We start from the raw sequence: 14,857 nt of genomic DNA, 5'->3' as shown, positions 1-14,857 counted from the left end.
TCCCTCAGTGGAGTTGGTAGGGTGCTGGTTCATCTCCAGCTAAGGTTCAGGGCGAGAGGCGGGGTCACCTGGACAGGTCACCAGTCTGTCGCAGGGCAACACAGAGACACACAACCATGCACACACTCACTCACACCTAGGGACAATTTGGAGAGACCAATTAACCTGACAGTCATGTTTTTGGACTGTGGGAGGAAACCGGAGTACCTGGAGAAAACCCACCATGCACAGGGAGAACATGGAGACTCCATGCAGAAAGACCGGGGCCGGCCCATACTTGAACTGGAAAACAGTTTAAATATCCCAAATAAAACACAACCACCAGACAATTTTTAAAAAAAGGAAATAAACGTTGCGTGTTAGGTTGTACAAAAAGTCGTTCACACTGCGGTGAAAAAAAACACAGAAATGTGTAAAATAAAACTCAGATTTGGGTTGAATTCACCTGCTGTTACCCAAGAAAAAACACATTTACCCATGAAAATGTGGCGACTATTTTACATTATTCTTTCTATATCTTTTTACATTTATTTAATTAAAGTCTTTATAAGATGGGGCCATTACTGCCGTGGTTTCATGCCTAATCGCTGTAACGTGTTCGTGGCTTCCCATATTTTCTGACCGTGACTCCCACGGTCAGGAAACCCAACTGTCTGCAGATGTTTTCACAGAACATTTCTAAAATACTCTAAAGATGCAGCTTGGGAAACTAAAATAACTCGGCGTAATGAGACCTGATGCGCTTTTGGCTGGCGTTTCTAAAAAACATTGGCGAATTGGAAATAACTACTATGGCATTAGCGAATGCAGACATTTGCTTCTGCGGTTGTGCTAAGACGGTTTCTGATGCGTATTAATATATATTTTAAGTTTGAACCATGAGATTAGGCAGTTGGAAGCGTTTTTAGATGGACCTGCTGTGATCCTCATGAATACTGTAGATAAAAATCTGCTGATTGGATCTGAAGAGGCTGAAGAAAAAGACAATTTTATCTAAAACATCCAGTTGCTGGTGATATTCCTGCTGCGTAGCGAGTTCAAGCTGTCCAGAATCAGCGCTGGTGCTATTGGTCCAAACTGTTGCCGCCTCCGGTTTGTGCTGTCAGCTAACCTGTTTATTTCCTATTTGCATTAAGCATCAATGCAGCGTTTAAAATCAGGCATTTGAGACGCCTTCCAGTGAGCCGATCTGGACCTGGAAGTGACGTTTTCAACTTTCCACAGTTGGACCCAGACACCCTGAGCTGCTGCTCCCGTCCCCCTCCTGCGCATTAGGAAAGTTAAAGCTGCGTTTTCATCCGACCGTCTTCGTCTGCAGATGGGAAAAAAAATGATCTTCTTCACTATGTTGCCAGATCTGATAGTTTCCAGCCATAAAACTCCAAGTAAAGCTGCATAAATCTGAACTCGGCCTCTAACGAAACTCGTGTTAATATTATATATATAAGCTCACTCTTACATACTTACAAATATGGGAAAAACTCATTTTAATTCAAATTACTTCCTGCAGTTTTAAGCGAAAACATTTTGAAGACRGTGAACTTGTACATTTTGCATCAATATTCAGGAATTGTTGACTTCAAGCTTATTTATCTTGCTGAAAAGTTACGTTTAAGTTGTTTGGTTTATTTCAGCTAACGTAGCAGACATCTATTTTAGCTCACATAATGAAAACTATTTTAAGGAATTTTCCTCAGTATTTTGTCTAAAGATTCACCAAATGTTGTGAAAACCTGGTAACTCTGGTTCMCSCTTCTTCCCGTTTCTGCKCCCTTATCCTCCATGGCGAAGGCGGCATCATATAAATACAGGGAGGTGAGTGGAGACGGGTTTTATTTRTCCCACAGAGACGTATCAGGGGAGGTGAGCGCATTCAGACGGCCGCTGCCTGCATCAGCCTTGTCATTAGCACCGCTAACAAACTCCTCTGGGTGTGAGAGGTCTGCAGAACCGCTCTTTCAAAAGATCCATTAGCAGGACATTAAGAATGCAAGAACAGTAAAAGGTGTGTGTGTGTGTGGGGGTGTGTGTGTGTGTGTGTGTGTGTGTGTGTGTGTGTGTGTGTGTGTGTGACTCCAAAACAAAGCATTATCGCTGGTTTTTATGGCACCAACTGTAACATCGTTGTAATTAGCTAAAATACCTGCTAAAAAAAAAATCCAGTAAAACTGGGAAAGGTCACGAAGAGCGGACGGTCATCTTCAAATGCATTCACACACGCGTTGCCTCAGAAGCCAGGGTCCTTATAGAGACCAAAGTGTCTGTCTAATGGAAAAACCATTTTCTTAAGTGCTTTGTTTGTTGCACCATCTGTGTTATTTGCACAGTAATTGCTTCCGTAGTCTGCAGGTTCGAATTTGCAACCTCTAGGGCGATATAAATAATGGCCGAATCATAATRGTCCTTTATCTTACAAATGCACAAGTGTCTGGATTTAATGAAAATCAATTTTATACTACGCATTATTGGTTGGGACAGTGTGTTTCTTTTTCCCTCCTCTGACCAGTTTAAAAACCAAAAGCTGTTATTAATGTCGTGTTGTTCAAGCTTAAGGATGCGTCCCAGAAAACATGGATATGTTAWACTGCAGACAGGAGAATGGTATTAACATTGAATTCATATTYTTAATGAAGGAAAAACTTACAGGAGATGAAAAGTAAGCCAATACAACAGACATGTTGCAGCGTGACGTTATGAGCAGAGAGAACAGCTGCTCGCTGACGATGCCCGACGTTGGTTTTAGCTGTCAAGTTGTCAACTTAACGTACTAAATCTTAATCTTATATGTGACACATGCAAGAAAAAGTGACTCAGTGCTCCACTACTAACTCTCAGCATTACAACAACCAGATAACAAGGTCAGTAAAGTTTTAATAAAAAAAAAAAAAAACAAAGGAGAGGGAAATGGGTAAGTTATGCTAGCTTGACTTTGACAACTTTAGCGTGTAGATGTGCTGCAGAACTCTGAGTGTTTCAGTTCAACTAAAAAGATGATCCACACATCAACTCTGACAGGTCAGGAGTTCAACTGTTGTGCTCCAAAATTTATATTCGTCTTTGTGTCTGACAAAGACAAATTTGTCTTTSTTTGTCTTTGTGTCTGAAAGTTTCAACATGAAATTGATGGAACAATTTTTCTACGTTTTAAGCTGAAAAATGTCCTTTTCTAAGAAAATATGTCTGGCAGACTGTCTCACTTATAACAAGCGAAACTAAYACTCTTTTCATCAATACTCATAAATTATTGACTTAAAACAGATTTCTATATGTTGCTGAAARGTTTTTGTTAGTTTTGTCTTATCCTAAGTGTACGAATGTATTTGCACCAGAAWCTAGACCAAAAATACTTTTAATATTTTGTGTTTTTGCATCTCAGCTACTGGAAACATGAAAGATTTAATTAGATATAAGTGAGTTAATGTTGGCCTGCTTCGGGGTTTCTTGTTCTTGTGTAATTTTAGTCACACTCAGCCCGTCTCCATTCCATCAAATCCTGCAGAATGCCGTCGTTGTGACATAATGCAATAGGAGATGTTGGAGTAATCCAATAAAGGCATTAGTGAACCATTAGTAGGGTGCTTCCTGGCTTCGCAGGGACACACACAGCCTTGTTTAGCCTAMTAGAGCATCCCTGTTGGAGTTTATTTATGGCAGCAAGATGTCAAACCACTTAGAGGTGGAATGTTGTCTGTCCATTAAGACGACTGTCCAATGGGAGTTCAGGGAGACGAGCTCAGGCCTTGGCCTTTGTCCAGTTTTTGGTTTCTGTGCCGCTTTTTGAAAATATACTGCTTTGGCCTTTCAAGCCGACGGATTACTAGGTGTAGCTCTTTCATTGCAGCTTTCATGCAAGAAAAACACGTAGGACGTAAAATAAATGTGTTTGTGCATGTAGGGAAGACAAAGAAAGGGTTATTTTGATCTCCGACACGAGGTTTAAAAGCACCACTTCATCGCAAAGTGCACATTAACACTGGARCCATTCATCTGACACAGCTGTCACGTATTAATTCAGGCCTGTCACCAGGAAATGAAATCTCAGTCTGCAGTATCAGGTTATGCAGTTTACAGTTAAACCATACATTCATGCAGTTAGAGTTAAAAAGTTGTATTTTTAAGCTTCCTATCTTATATAATTATTCCATCAGGGTTTGATCCTCCTTCGCTGCAGACAGAACGGATTACTAGCCGCAGTAAGTGAAGACAAATGCGAAGTAGCACGTATAATTATTGTTACGCTGATAAAGATATGGAATGAGAAATTAAATTCCAATATCATCTTGATATTTTAGTAAAAGTAATGCTGATGTAGAACCATGATGCCTCAACAATCCTGATCAGTTCAGATTCAGGTTTCTAGAAAGTCTGGTTCGTTTGTGGAGGTGTGAATGCTAACCGGGCCAMAAATGCTAACTCTGGWCTGCCTACAAGCCTCGGGCTCTGTTTGGTTAAAGTGAACTCTGGTGCAGTTCGAATGCAAATGTGAACACCAAGCGGGCCAGAGAGCGCTCCAAGTGGGCTACAGCGCAGGGCATTCTGGGTAAATGCAACCAAAACAAACATGCTATCCCAGCGCTGACGGGAGAAATGGCTGGTGGTCTTTTACCAAAAACAAAAGGGAAATCCTACAACCGCTAAAATCGACATGTAAACACTTGTGCTTACATGTCGTGAAGAAAGACGTTGGGCTCATTAGCTGCGTATCCATTAACCATAWAACTGCACAAATTGAAATTATTAAAATAAATTCTTGATGGAAACGCAGCAATTTCAGAAAAAACTCCTGTTTTTCAATAAAAAGTTTTGTTTTTTTTAGTCGTATCGAAATAGATGTATTTCACAAAACTGCAATGGAAACACTTTTTTCACCTCACATGATCAACGTTGCAACTTATTCACAYGATTTTATTCCTTATTTAATGGAAACATCGCCATGGCAAAGTTACGTTTTTCGACATTAGCAGAATACAGACAAACATTTTAGCACATTTTTACTGAAACACAGGTTGTGTCTCCTTCAGAGGTTTTCATGTTGTTTCCTTCAGTGGCTCTCGGTGCAGCGCCCCCACAGGCGAGGAGGGGAACAGGCTCCTCTTAAGGGTTTGCGTTCAGAAAGAACCACAGCAGCTGAAAATGTTGTTGCATCTTTTGGTCTCCAGTGGAAGTGAATCTACCAGACTATGAAGTGTGAAAACACCCCGACTGATTTCAAACTGCCGTTTCCAACCAGCATCACGGAGGTTAGCGGAGAGCTCCGAGGCTAACAGGCTGAAATGAAATGCTCATGTCAAGGGTACTTTGTCCAAACTTATTTTCTAAAATTCATGCGAGGCATGCGACTTGAAAGTGACATGGCGCGGCGTAGCGTTTCTCCTGACCGCTCCCTCCTGGCCATCAATCACGGCGATGGCTCATTCATCAAGCTGCCCCGCTTCTCCGGCCCCCGCCGTGACACACAAACGTTTTTCCAATTTAAGATCTGATATTGATGGAGCGCTGCGTCCTGCTGCAGCCTCTCTCAGTTTTGCTGCAGCAGATGTTCAGCACTTATCCCTGCTCTCCTTAATGCTCTCTATCTTCTGGAAAGCAGCACAGAGTAAAAAAAAAAGATGCAGATTTCTATAAGTTTTCTCTTCATTCAGTCGTTTTTACTCCTCCTGGAGGGTTTAACCTGACAAAGTAAAGGCTTGGTTGCTCAAATTAAACATCAGCAGGTGAAATTATTGAGTATTTTTCTTAAATTGTCCGCCACTTTGGGTCAGATCTCATTGTGTTTTCTTTTAAAATGTGTCGATTCAGACARAAAGAGSAAACTAAGAGAAATCCCTGCTGGTAGCTGTAGTTTATCAGAGCCACAAAGCTACATTTTACCCTGCAGGCTGAGTGGATGACGGAAAATGACTTTAAATTGTCAGCTGTTAAAGCGGGACAAAACGTCCTCAAAGGCCGGTTTGAACTGAAGTCAGTGGGAAAAATCCAGCAGTTTCTGCAGTGAAGAAGCGACAACCACCAATCTATGAAATGGTGAAGACAGGAAATGAGAACCACAGAAGTTTAACATAAAGCTGATTGGTTTAAAATAATGAGATTTCGTCCCGTTTAGTTTCTCTACCTGTTTTCTTCTCGGTTGGCTACGTTTTACTTTTACTTGGGTAAAAATGTCAAAGTATTGATACTTGAGTTCATTGAACCCACAACCTCTGGGATTCTAATTACACTTAAAGGTGACACATTGCGCTTTCTATGGTCTAAACAAAACATGATCATTATATTTTTTTGCACAAAATCATTCTTAGATAATGAGATTTTAGCTGTTTTAGCACCTCTTGTCACTTTAAATCTAGTTAAGCTGCTGCTGGCCACGCCCCCCCCTTCCTGCTTCCCCCCCCAACTAATTTACAACCCCACATAAAAATGTCTAAAAACAAATGCAAAATTATACAACCGGAAAGCATTAGTAGAACCTCCTGCACATCCAATAAGAGTGCAGCAAGTGGTTTCTGGATGGCAAGTCAACAACAAAACACTTTTGTCTTTTCCAGCAGCCATTATACAGCGGTAAAACAAACTGACCAAACATGCTGGAGCTCGGCTTGTGTTGCTAGGTAACAATGGAACTCGGCTGGGGTTGCTAGGCAATAGGGCAGTGCCTAATGATTTGTGACGTTACAATCTAGTTTTGTTTTGGGTTTTTTTTTGTGTGTTTTGGCTGATTTTACAAGCAGCAGAAACTCAAATGGAAGGAAATGTGCAAAAAGTGAATTTTGCTTTATCCATACCTTTTAAAGTAGATTTTTTTTGGTGAATTGATATTTAATTAATTCACCAAATTGATTTTGGGGCTGCACAGTGGCACAGTTGGTAGAGCTGTTGCCTTGCAGCAAGAAGGTTCAGGGTTCGATTCCCGGCCCCGGTCTTTCTGCATGGAGTCTCCATGTTCTCCCTGTGCATGGTGGGTTTTCTCCAGGTACTCCGGTTTCCTCCCACAGTCCAAAAACATGACTGTCAGGTTAATTGGCCTCTCCAAATTGTCCCTAGGTGTGAGTGTGTGTGTGTGTGCATGGTTGAGTTGCCCTGCGGCAGACTGGCGACCTGTCCAGGGTGACCCCGCCCCCCGCCCGAAACGTTAGCTGGAGAGGCACCAGCACCTCCCGACCCCACTGAGGGACAAGGGTGATAGAAAATGGATGGATGGATGATATTTAATTTGATGGCTATAAGGAGTTTCTGGACAAAAAAAAAACTTAATTTCTAAAAAGTGTGATTTTAAGGACATAAAATTTGGGGGCATTTGTCCCCTCTTGCCCCCCTGGTGGATCCACCTCTGTCTGTTAGCTTAAGTCAGTTATATAAACCATTGTCTACAGTTGAGCCAATGACTGGGATCAATCTGAGTTCAATAAAATCAATTATTACCCAAAATGCTTTTCCTCCACTGCTTGACTTTATGCATCTTTACCAGTTTGGACGATTTTTCCCAAAAACATCGATGTTGAATTTTATACATTTTATCTGGAGGAATGTTAAAAAAGGTGAAATAAAACCGTTTGGTGACCTGAAGGAAGGATATGAAACTTTAATTACAGTTTTTATTTTACAAGCCTCATCATTATTATTAAATATCATGACTAAATTCATGACCAACCTGGCAACGCGCCGATCAGACGATGAAGAGTTGGTTTGTTCTTCTCCTTTAGTAAAAAACCAATTCTGACACCTCTGCAACTAAAAAATATCGTTTCGTATTACGGATTAAAAGTTGTGGCATTTCATTTCACGTACTGAGCACAACAAACATGTTTGTGAGAAGCTAATACCTGCGAATGCCTGGCACACGAGCCGAAGCCACCGGCTGCATTTGATAACCCAAATAAGCCGTTGAGAATAAAAACATCAGAACATTTCCTTGGTTGGCGCTGATTTCTGTGCGCGTTTGATCTCCATGCAGGGCTCTTCACTTTGATGTCATCACGCGCAGGAGCGCGGCTCAGACGGATACCGCTCGTCCTTCTGCTTCCAGATCACATTTACAGGAGCAGATCGTCAAACACAATCAGCAGCTCTGAACTCAAACCCTCAGCGCTCATCAACCTGGGGAGGCCAGGAGAGACGAATCATTTTATCATTAAGGCTGTAAAACTCTAATTTAAGGGAAATAAACAGAAGAAGTCATTATTATTCTGAGGAAAATATCTGCTCTCCGTTTATTTTCCTCCACGTTGAGATCTTTTTTTTTCCACTTGAAGACATTTTCTCTTTGAAAATAGTGAAAAAGCTTTTATGGGTGAAGAGAAAAACGGCATCCAGCAAACGCTGAGAGCTTCTTCACGTCCGGACAAACAACAAATCCAGAACCTGCTGACCTTGGTGCTTCGCTGCTCATTCTGAGAAAAAAACACACTTTCACATCTGTGATGCTTCCATTAAATAAGAAACACAAATACATTTTGAACATTAAAAATCATAAAGGTGATAAACATGAAATATAAAGTATTTTTACAGCTGATAGTTTGGTAGTTTCTTCGAGTTTTGGAAACTTTCTGCGTCTTAAAAGTCAAAATTATTAAACTTCTGGAGAAACTTCAGAGATTTTTTCCCAAAATTACTGAGATTAATCTAGAAGTTTCTGAGGGTTTAAATGCATCTAGAAATGTTCAGGTTTGTTTTAGAGAAAATTTCAGAGAATAATTTGAAAACATTTGGTGCAAACTTTCATCTTTTGGATCTCAGACATTTCCAGATTTTTTCCAGAAAATGTCTGATATTAATCACAAAATTTCTGAATTTCTTCCCAAAAAAAAAAAAAAACTGAATCCTTTGAAGTTCAGAAATTTTCTTATTTTGCTCAAAAATATTTGGTGGAAATAGTTTTTTCCATCTCTTATGACCCTAMTCCGCCGTGGTTCTGATCGACCTCTGCATTWAYATTTACATTTAAATGTAAATGCAGACCCAGACGGATCTTTAATATGAAGTTGAAGTGAATTATGATTGGCAGAGCGACTGTGTGGTTTTCATTGAGAGAACAGAAATAAAAGCTCTGTAATCATAAGCTGTTATTACATTGTGTGTGTATTGATTCTGTCAGCTGCAGCTTAGCGGCTGTTAAACAACGAGCGCAGCGTATAGAAACAAAGAGTCGCTTTTCACATGAAGGTGTTTTTGTTTATGTGAGTGAAGTGATTTTTACCTCGCAGGTGACGGCGCCACATTTAGCCCAGGCCGTCTCTTTTCTTTACGCTGACAGTTTCAGACGGCTCTTCAGGAAAACTGTATCGAATGTGACACATTTTATTGTCTCAGAACTCGCTGTTAGCCGAGCTGCGTCGTCTACATCCTYGCCTTTTGTTCCGCTTTCCCCCGCATCTCTCCGTCTCCAGATTGTTCCCTCTTCCGTCTCGTTTTGTGTCGTTCGTCGCTCCGTTGGGAGCGAGGTAAAGCGGCAAAGCGCAGAGCCGTGGACGCTGTGATTCTCACATTTAATCTTTTAAATTGTCAGAGACGATCGTTCCCCATTTTCTCTGTTTCTGCGGCTGACAGCCTGGATCTTCATTCATCCTGATGAAGATATTACCAAACAGCCATCCGTCTCCGTCTGACTGCTGCACATTTTGCTGCTTTGTGCTTAAACAAGAAGAAGATATTTAGCTTTTCTGCTCTCTGTGGAGTTCGATCAATTAAAGAGCCTTAGTGCTAACTTTGCTCTAGTCTTTTTCATGCTTTGATATGATTTTTAGAAGGTCTGCTTGAGAAACATAATGAAACCTTTTTCTATYCCTTAATAGCTGCTTTTCCATTACAAWTATGCGCAAAACTTTGTTGCTATTWTGCTAGMGCCACAAAACACAATTTTGCAATTGTGTTTCCACTAAATAGGAAACTCCATYCACTTCCTGTTGTCTTCTTTGTTGCTTCCGGCAGTAGAAACATCTGGTTGTTGATCATGCAACTCATGTGATGTGAAAACAGTTTTGCGAAATAAACCAACTTCAATACGGCCAAAAAAACACCTCATCCTAGCGCAAAAAACTTTTATGGAAAATGTTAGTTTTTCTGAAAGTATCCATTAAGTGAGTTTGTTTTTGTAATTTCAATTTGTGTAATTTTATTGTCAGAATCTGCATTTCTATTATAAATGTGCGCAAAACTTTGTTGATATTCTGCTAAAATAAAAAGGAAACATAATTTAGTAATTGTGATGTTTGAATTAAATAAGAAATGCAGCTGAAATCCTGGGTGAATCTGTTTACGTGAAAAGTTGCCATCTTCCTCCAACCGCTTCTCCTCGTCTTTTTTGTGGTTTCCCCCAGTAGCAACATCCTGTTGTTGATCATGTGACTCGTTTGGTGTGAAAAAAGTGTTTCGGTTGCAATTTTGCGAATTAAAATAATTTTGATACCAGCTAATCCTAGAGACAAAATTTTGCATCAGAAAACTATTTTTTTCCAAATTGGCATGTTTCCATTAAGCAAATTTYTTTTGTTTTGAAATGTCAAATTATGCAACTATGGAAACGCAGCTATTGAGACGCTTTGTGGACATTTTTATTGTAACCAGGATGCAGCATGCTAACACTGTAGCCTCCTTTCCTGAAAAAACAAAACAACAGAATCTTGGTCAGAATATCAGTTTAAAACTCGTAAGTTTGCTGATTATTGTTTACCAGATAATGAAACGTCGAACAATTGAAGTGGACTTATTAAGCAAAATTTACACATTTTTGTACTTCCATTTTGTTTTCTACTGCTTCTTAAACACTTAAAAAAAATGGCAATAAGTTAAGGTTTTTTGGTGTCTGGAATATGAGCTGTTTGTAACGTCACAAATCAGCATGCACTGCCCGTCACCTAGCAACCCCAGCCGAGTTCTGCTGTCACCTAGCAACCCCAGCTGAGTTCCACTATCACCTAGCAACCCCAACCGAGTTCTGCTTTCACCTATCAACCCCAGACGAGTTCCACTGTCACCTAGCAACCCCAACCGAGTTCCGCCGTCACCTAGCAACCCCAACCGAGTTCCGCCGTCACCTAGCAACCCCAACCGAGTTCCGCCGTCACCTAGCAACCGAAGCTGAGCTCCAGCACCTTCAGTGATCAGGTTTTAATTGTTTTGTTGTTGACTTACCTTCCAGAAACCACTTGCTGCGATCTTGTTGGTTATGCAGGAGGCTCTACCAATGCTTTTCAAAGATGGGCAGTTGTATAACTGCGCGTCTGTTTGCAGCCATTTTCACGTGAGAGTTTAAACTCTGAGTTGGGGGGCGTGGCCAGCAGCAGATTATTTGGCTTTAAAGCGACAAGACCCCATGAAACAGCTAAAATCTCATTGTTTAAGAATGATTTGTGCAGAAAATGAAATGAATGTTTTGTGTAGACCAGGGGTGCCCAAAGTGGGTCCACGAGGCCCGGCATCCTGGATGTTTTAGGTCTCTCCCTGGTTTAGCACACCTGCATCAAATGACGACTCGTTATAAGGTCTAAGGAGAGCATTGACTTGCTGAGGAGGTTGTTGCTACCACTAAAGAGAGAACTGAAACATGCAGGATGCCGGGCCTCCAGGTCCCACTTTGGACACCCCTGGTGTAGACCATAGATCTATGATAATGACCTTTGTGTGTTTGAATGCTTCCGTTTCCTTGAACTTCTTCACTGTGTGCTAATTCAGGACGTATTCATTCGATGAGAGGTTAAAAAACGTTTTATATTCTGCTGCTCCATCTATCCTGGTCCTCCAGAGTATAAATTACAGCACAGAGGATAGTCGGTGATGTTGTTTGAAATTTCTAATTATCAGAAGGAGACGGAGTGAATTCACTGTAGCCTTATCAGGGTGTAGTCTTTATCAGCGAGCAGACAGCATCCGGTCCACTCGTAATCACACATCCCTGCTTGTTGGAATGGCTAATGCAGTTTCAGGTGTCTGATTTACGGCCCGCTCTGCCCGCGATAAGGCCTCGCCCTAATGTTATGCGATTCTGCTCTCCGGGGAGAGCGTTAAGTGCAGAGAATGTCGGATGGGAGTGTGAAGGCCCATAACTAAAGCTAATTAGAAAGGCCATTTACGTCCGCAGCAGCGTGTGCGCTCATTGTGCTGGATGTGAACCCTGGATGGAGATTACACACCAAGGTTATTACAGTTAACCAAAACGAACAAAAACTGAAATACAGAAAACATTTTTGTTAACTGGAATGATTAAAAACGGTAATTACTCTGCTAAATATGGTTTAGTTTCTAGTGTAAATATCTTGAAATACAACTAACTTACAAGAAACTTTTTAATATGTAGTAGCTTGTTTTAAGTAAATAAGTACTGGCAGAATATTTAATTCATGACTAGACATTTTTCCACAAGTTAAATAATCTGCCAGTGAAACGTGTAGTTTTTGTAATCACTGACTCAAAACAAGCTCTTATGTCTTCCTAAAATTTATTTATGTTAGTTTTGTCTTATTTGAAATGTACTAAGATATTTGTACTAGAAACAAAAACAAAAATACTTTTCCGGGTGGACGCAACCATCAATGAAACCGTTTTATTCGTGCTTGTTGGTAGGGCTGAAGCGATTAATCAAATTAATCGTGACCAATCCTTTTTTTAAACAATTGTCAGCTAATTTAGTAATTGATTAATCGTTTGCTTGACACTTACACAAAGATGGAACAATTAAGAATAAAATTATGTGCAGTCAGGTCAAAATTTCAACATAATACAGTGGGTATGCTAAGTAAATGTGTCGGAACTAAAACGATTAATCAACTTAATCGTGATTAATCAATTATTGAAATAATCAACTATTTTAGATATCGATTAATCGTTAACTGGAGTTTTAAAAAAATGCTATTTACTGAAAGAGCAGAACAGTAATTAAACCAAAACTGTAAAAAAATGTATAATATCACATTTAAGATAAAAAATCTTCTTTGTCTGAAAATATTTTTACCCAGAATTCCTCAAGTGGCAGGTTAGCTTCACCTGGTTCAAATTTAGTAATAAAAATCTTCTAAGCTCCTTTTTCTATCCAGATAATGACACAAAAATAACCAACATATTAGTAGAAAGTATTATTTTAGCTGCAGATGCTAGAAATGCGTTCATTAAAGGAACACTGTTAGTGTTTTAGACAAAATTTTAGTTTTGTATTAAAAAATATGTAATTATTTACTCATTTGCATCTTTTCAAATATTGTGTAAAAAGGCTTAAATGGTTAAATGAAAAAATATGCCTATTTTTTTATCTGATTAATTGATTATTTAATCGATTAATCGTCTGCTTGAGCATAAAAAATCCAGTGTTTTTTTTTTTGTTTGCCCTTCATAAATGCTCAAAACTTCCAAGTTTTCATAAACACTTCAACTGAAATCAGTGAAAAAAGAAAATGAATTAAAAGAGAGTTCAGCTGTTGCAGCAAAATTTCATCATTTATCACCAGATTTTTGTGGCTCTGCCTGAAATGAGAGCAAACAAAACGCTGATGACCTGCCAGCAGAGTCAACAGGCGGTTCGTCCAATCAGACGTCACTGTTTGCTCTCCGCCGTTTGACGCTGGACTGAGCTGCCAGCGCCTCCCGACTCCATCAAGACTGAAACTCATCTCCAAACTTAATCCAGATTAAAGGGCTAAACGTCTCGATAGTCTGCCTGTGCATCTGTATTGAGGTTTTCTGCTCATAAAGCTCCACTCTGAMGTGTTTCTGTGTYTTTCACGGCCAGATAACGTTGAAAAGTTTGTTTTAAGTTTGAGTGGATGAATAGAAATAGACGCAGCTACCTGTTAGAAACAGAAAAAAAYGTGAAATCGTGAATAAAAGTGACGTAAATGTTGATAAAGTTGTTCTRCTTGCATCACCCTTTACTTTKATTGAGCCGTTCCACCCTGGAGAGCKATTGTGTGGCAACATTTTGAAATGTTTGCTGCAGGGAACCGAACACAAAGGTTCTGTGATTTACCGTTTCATTTTCAGCTCTTTTTTCAGGGAACATTAAATTTTTAAAATACTCGTAGAGTTCTCTGAAATAAAAACGCATGAAAGCCTAAAAATGAGCTTGAAACATTATAACCAACCAGGAACCAGAAACTGTTTTAATCAAGTTGTTTTCTGGAGCTTCAACACTGCAAAAACACAAAATCTATTTATTGTTTAGTTTCTAGTGCAAATATTTTAGTCCACTTGAAAAAAGACAAAACTAATTATAAGTAACTTTTCAGGAGGATTTAGGAGTTTTAAGGAAATAATTCCTTAATGTTGATGAAAAATGTACAACATTGTTTGTCCTGTATATTTTGTCTCCAGTTAATGATTAATCGATCACTAAAATAGTTGCCGATTGTTTCAGAATGAGCCCTAAAATAATTGCACACTGCAGCTCAGTGGTCCTCAAGCTACGGCCCGCGGGCCGGATACGGCCCGCCTCCACATTTGGTCTGGCCCCCTGAACAATACCAGAGAGCATTCAGATTTTTTTCATATATTGTATTTTCCGGTTTATATGTGGATTTTTCTTCAACCACCAGGGGGCTCTTTAGCAGGARGTGTGTCCTGTAAACTGAGGGTGTTTTGTTTTGCATGGCGCATTGCTGCCATCTGTTGGACTTTTAGGGAACTGCTGGACTGAACAGAGCAGATGAACAGGCGTGTTTGTTATGAACGCCRCATTCCAGGTCGAATTCTTCGAAGCAAAGCCTGTAAGTAGCAGCTTATACTTCAAAACGAGCCTTTATGTTACTTTCCCCTCAATGGAATATATACTAGTCAGTCCCAGTGACCGTTTCACTAACGGTTTTTGCCCATGTGCTTTCCGGCAGCGCAGGTGATAAACGTGTAACACTTTTTCTGTTACAAACTGACTCCGGCCCCC

General features: G+C 40.0%; 1 long non-coding RNA gene across 1 annotated transcript in view; it reads left to right on the top strand.

The window, feature by feature from the left end:
* LOC108167117 (uncharacterized) overlaps positions 1-14,857 on the top strand; it is a 42,232-nt gene that overhangs the window by 4,239 nt on the left and 23,136 nt on the right. The window lies entirely within an intron of this gene.

This window comes from Poecilia reticulata, linkage group LG2, assembly GCF_000633615.1.
Source record: "Poecilia reticulata strain Guanapo linkage group LG2, Guppy_female_1.0+MT, whole genome shotgun sequence".
NCBI lineage: Eukaryota > Metazoa > Chordata > Actinopteri > Cyprinodontiformes > Poeciliidae > Poecilia > Poecilia reticulata.
The sequence above is the reverse complement of the archived record's forward strand: the minus strand, read 5'-3'. Positions and strand labels throughout refer to the sequence as shown.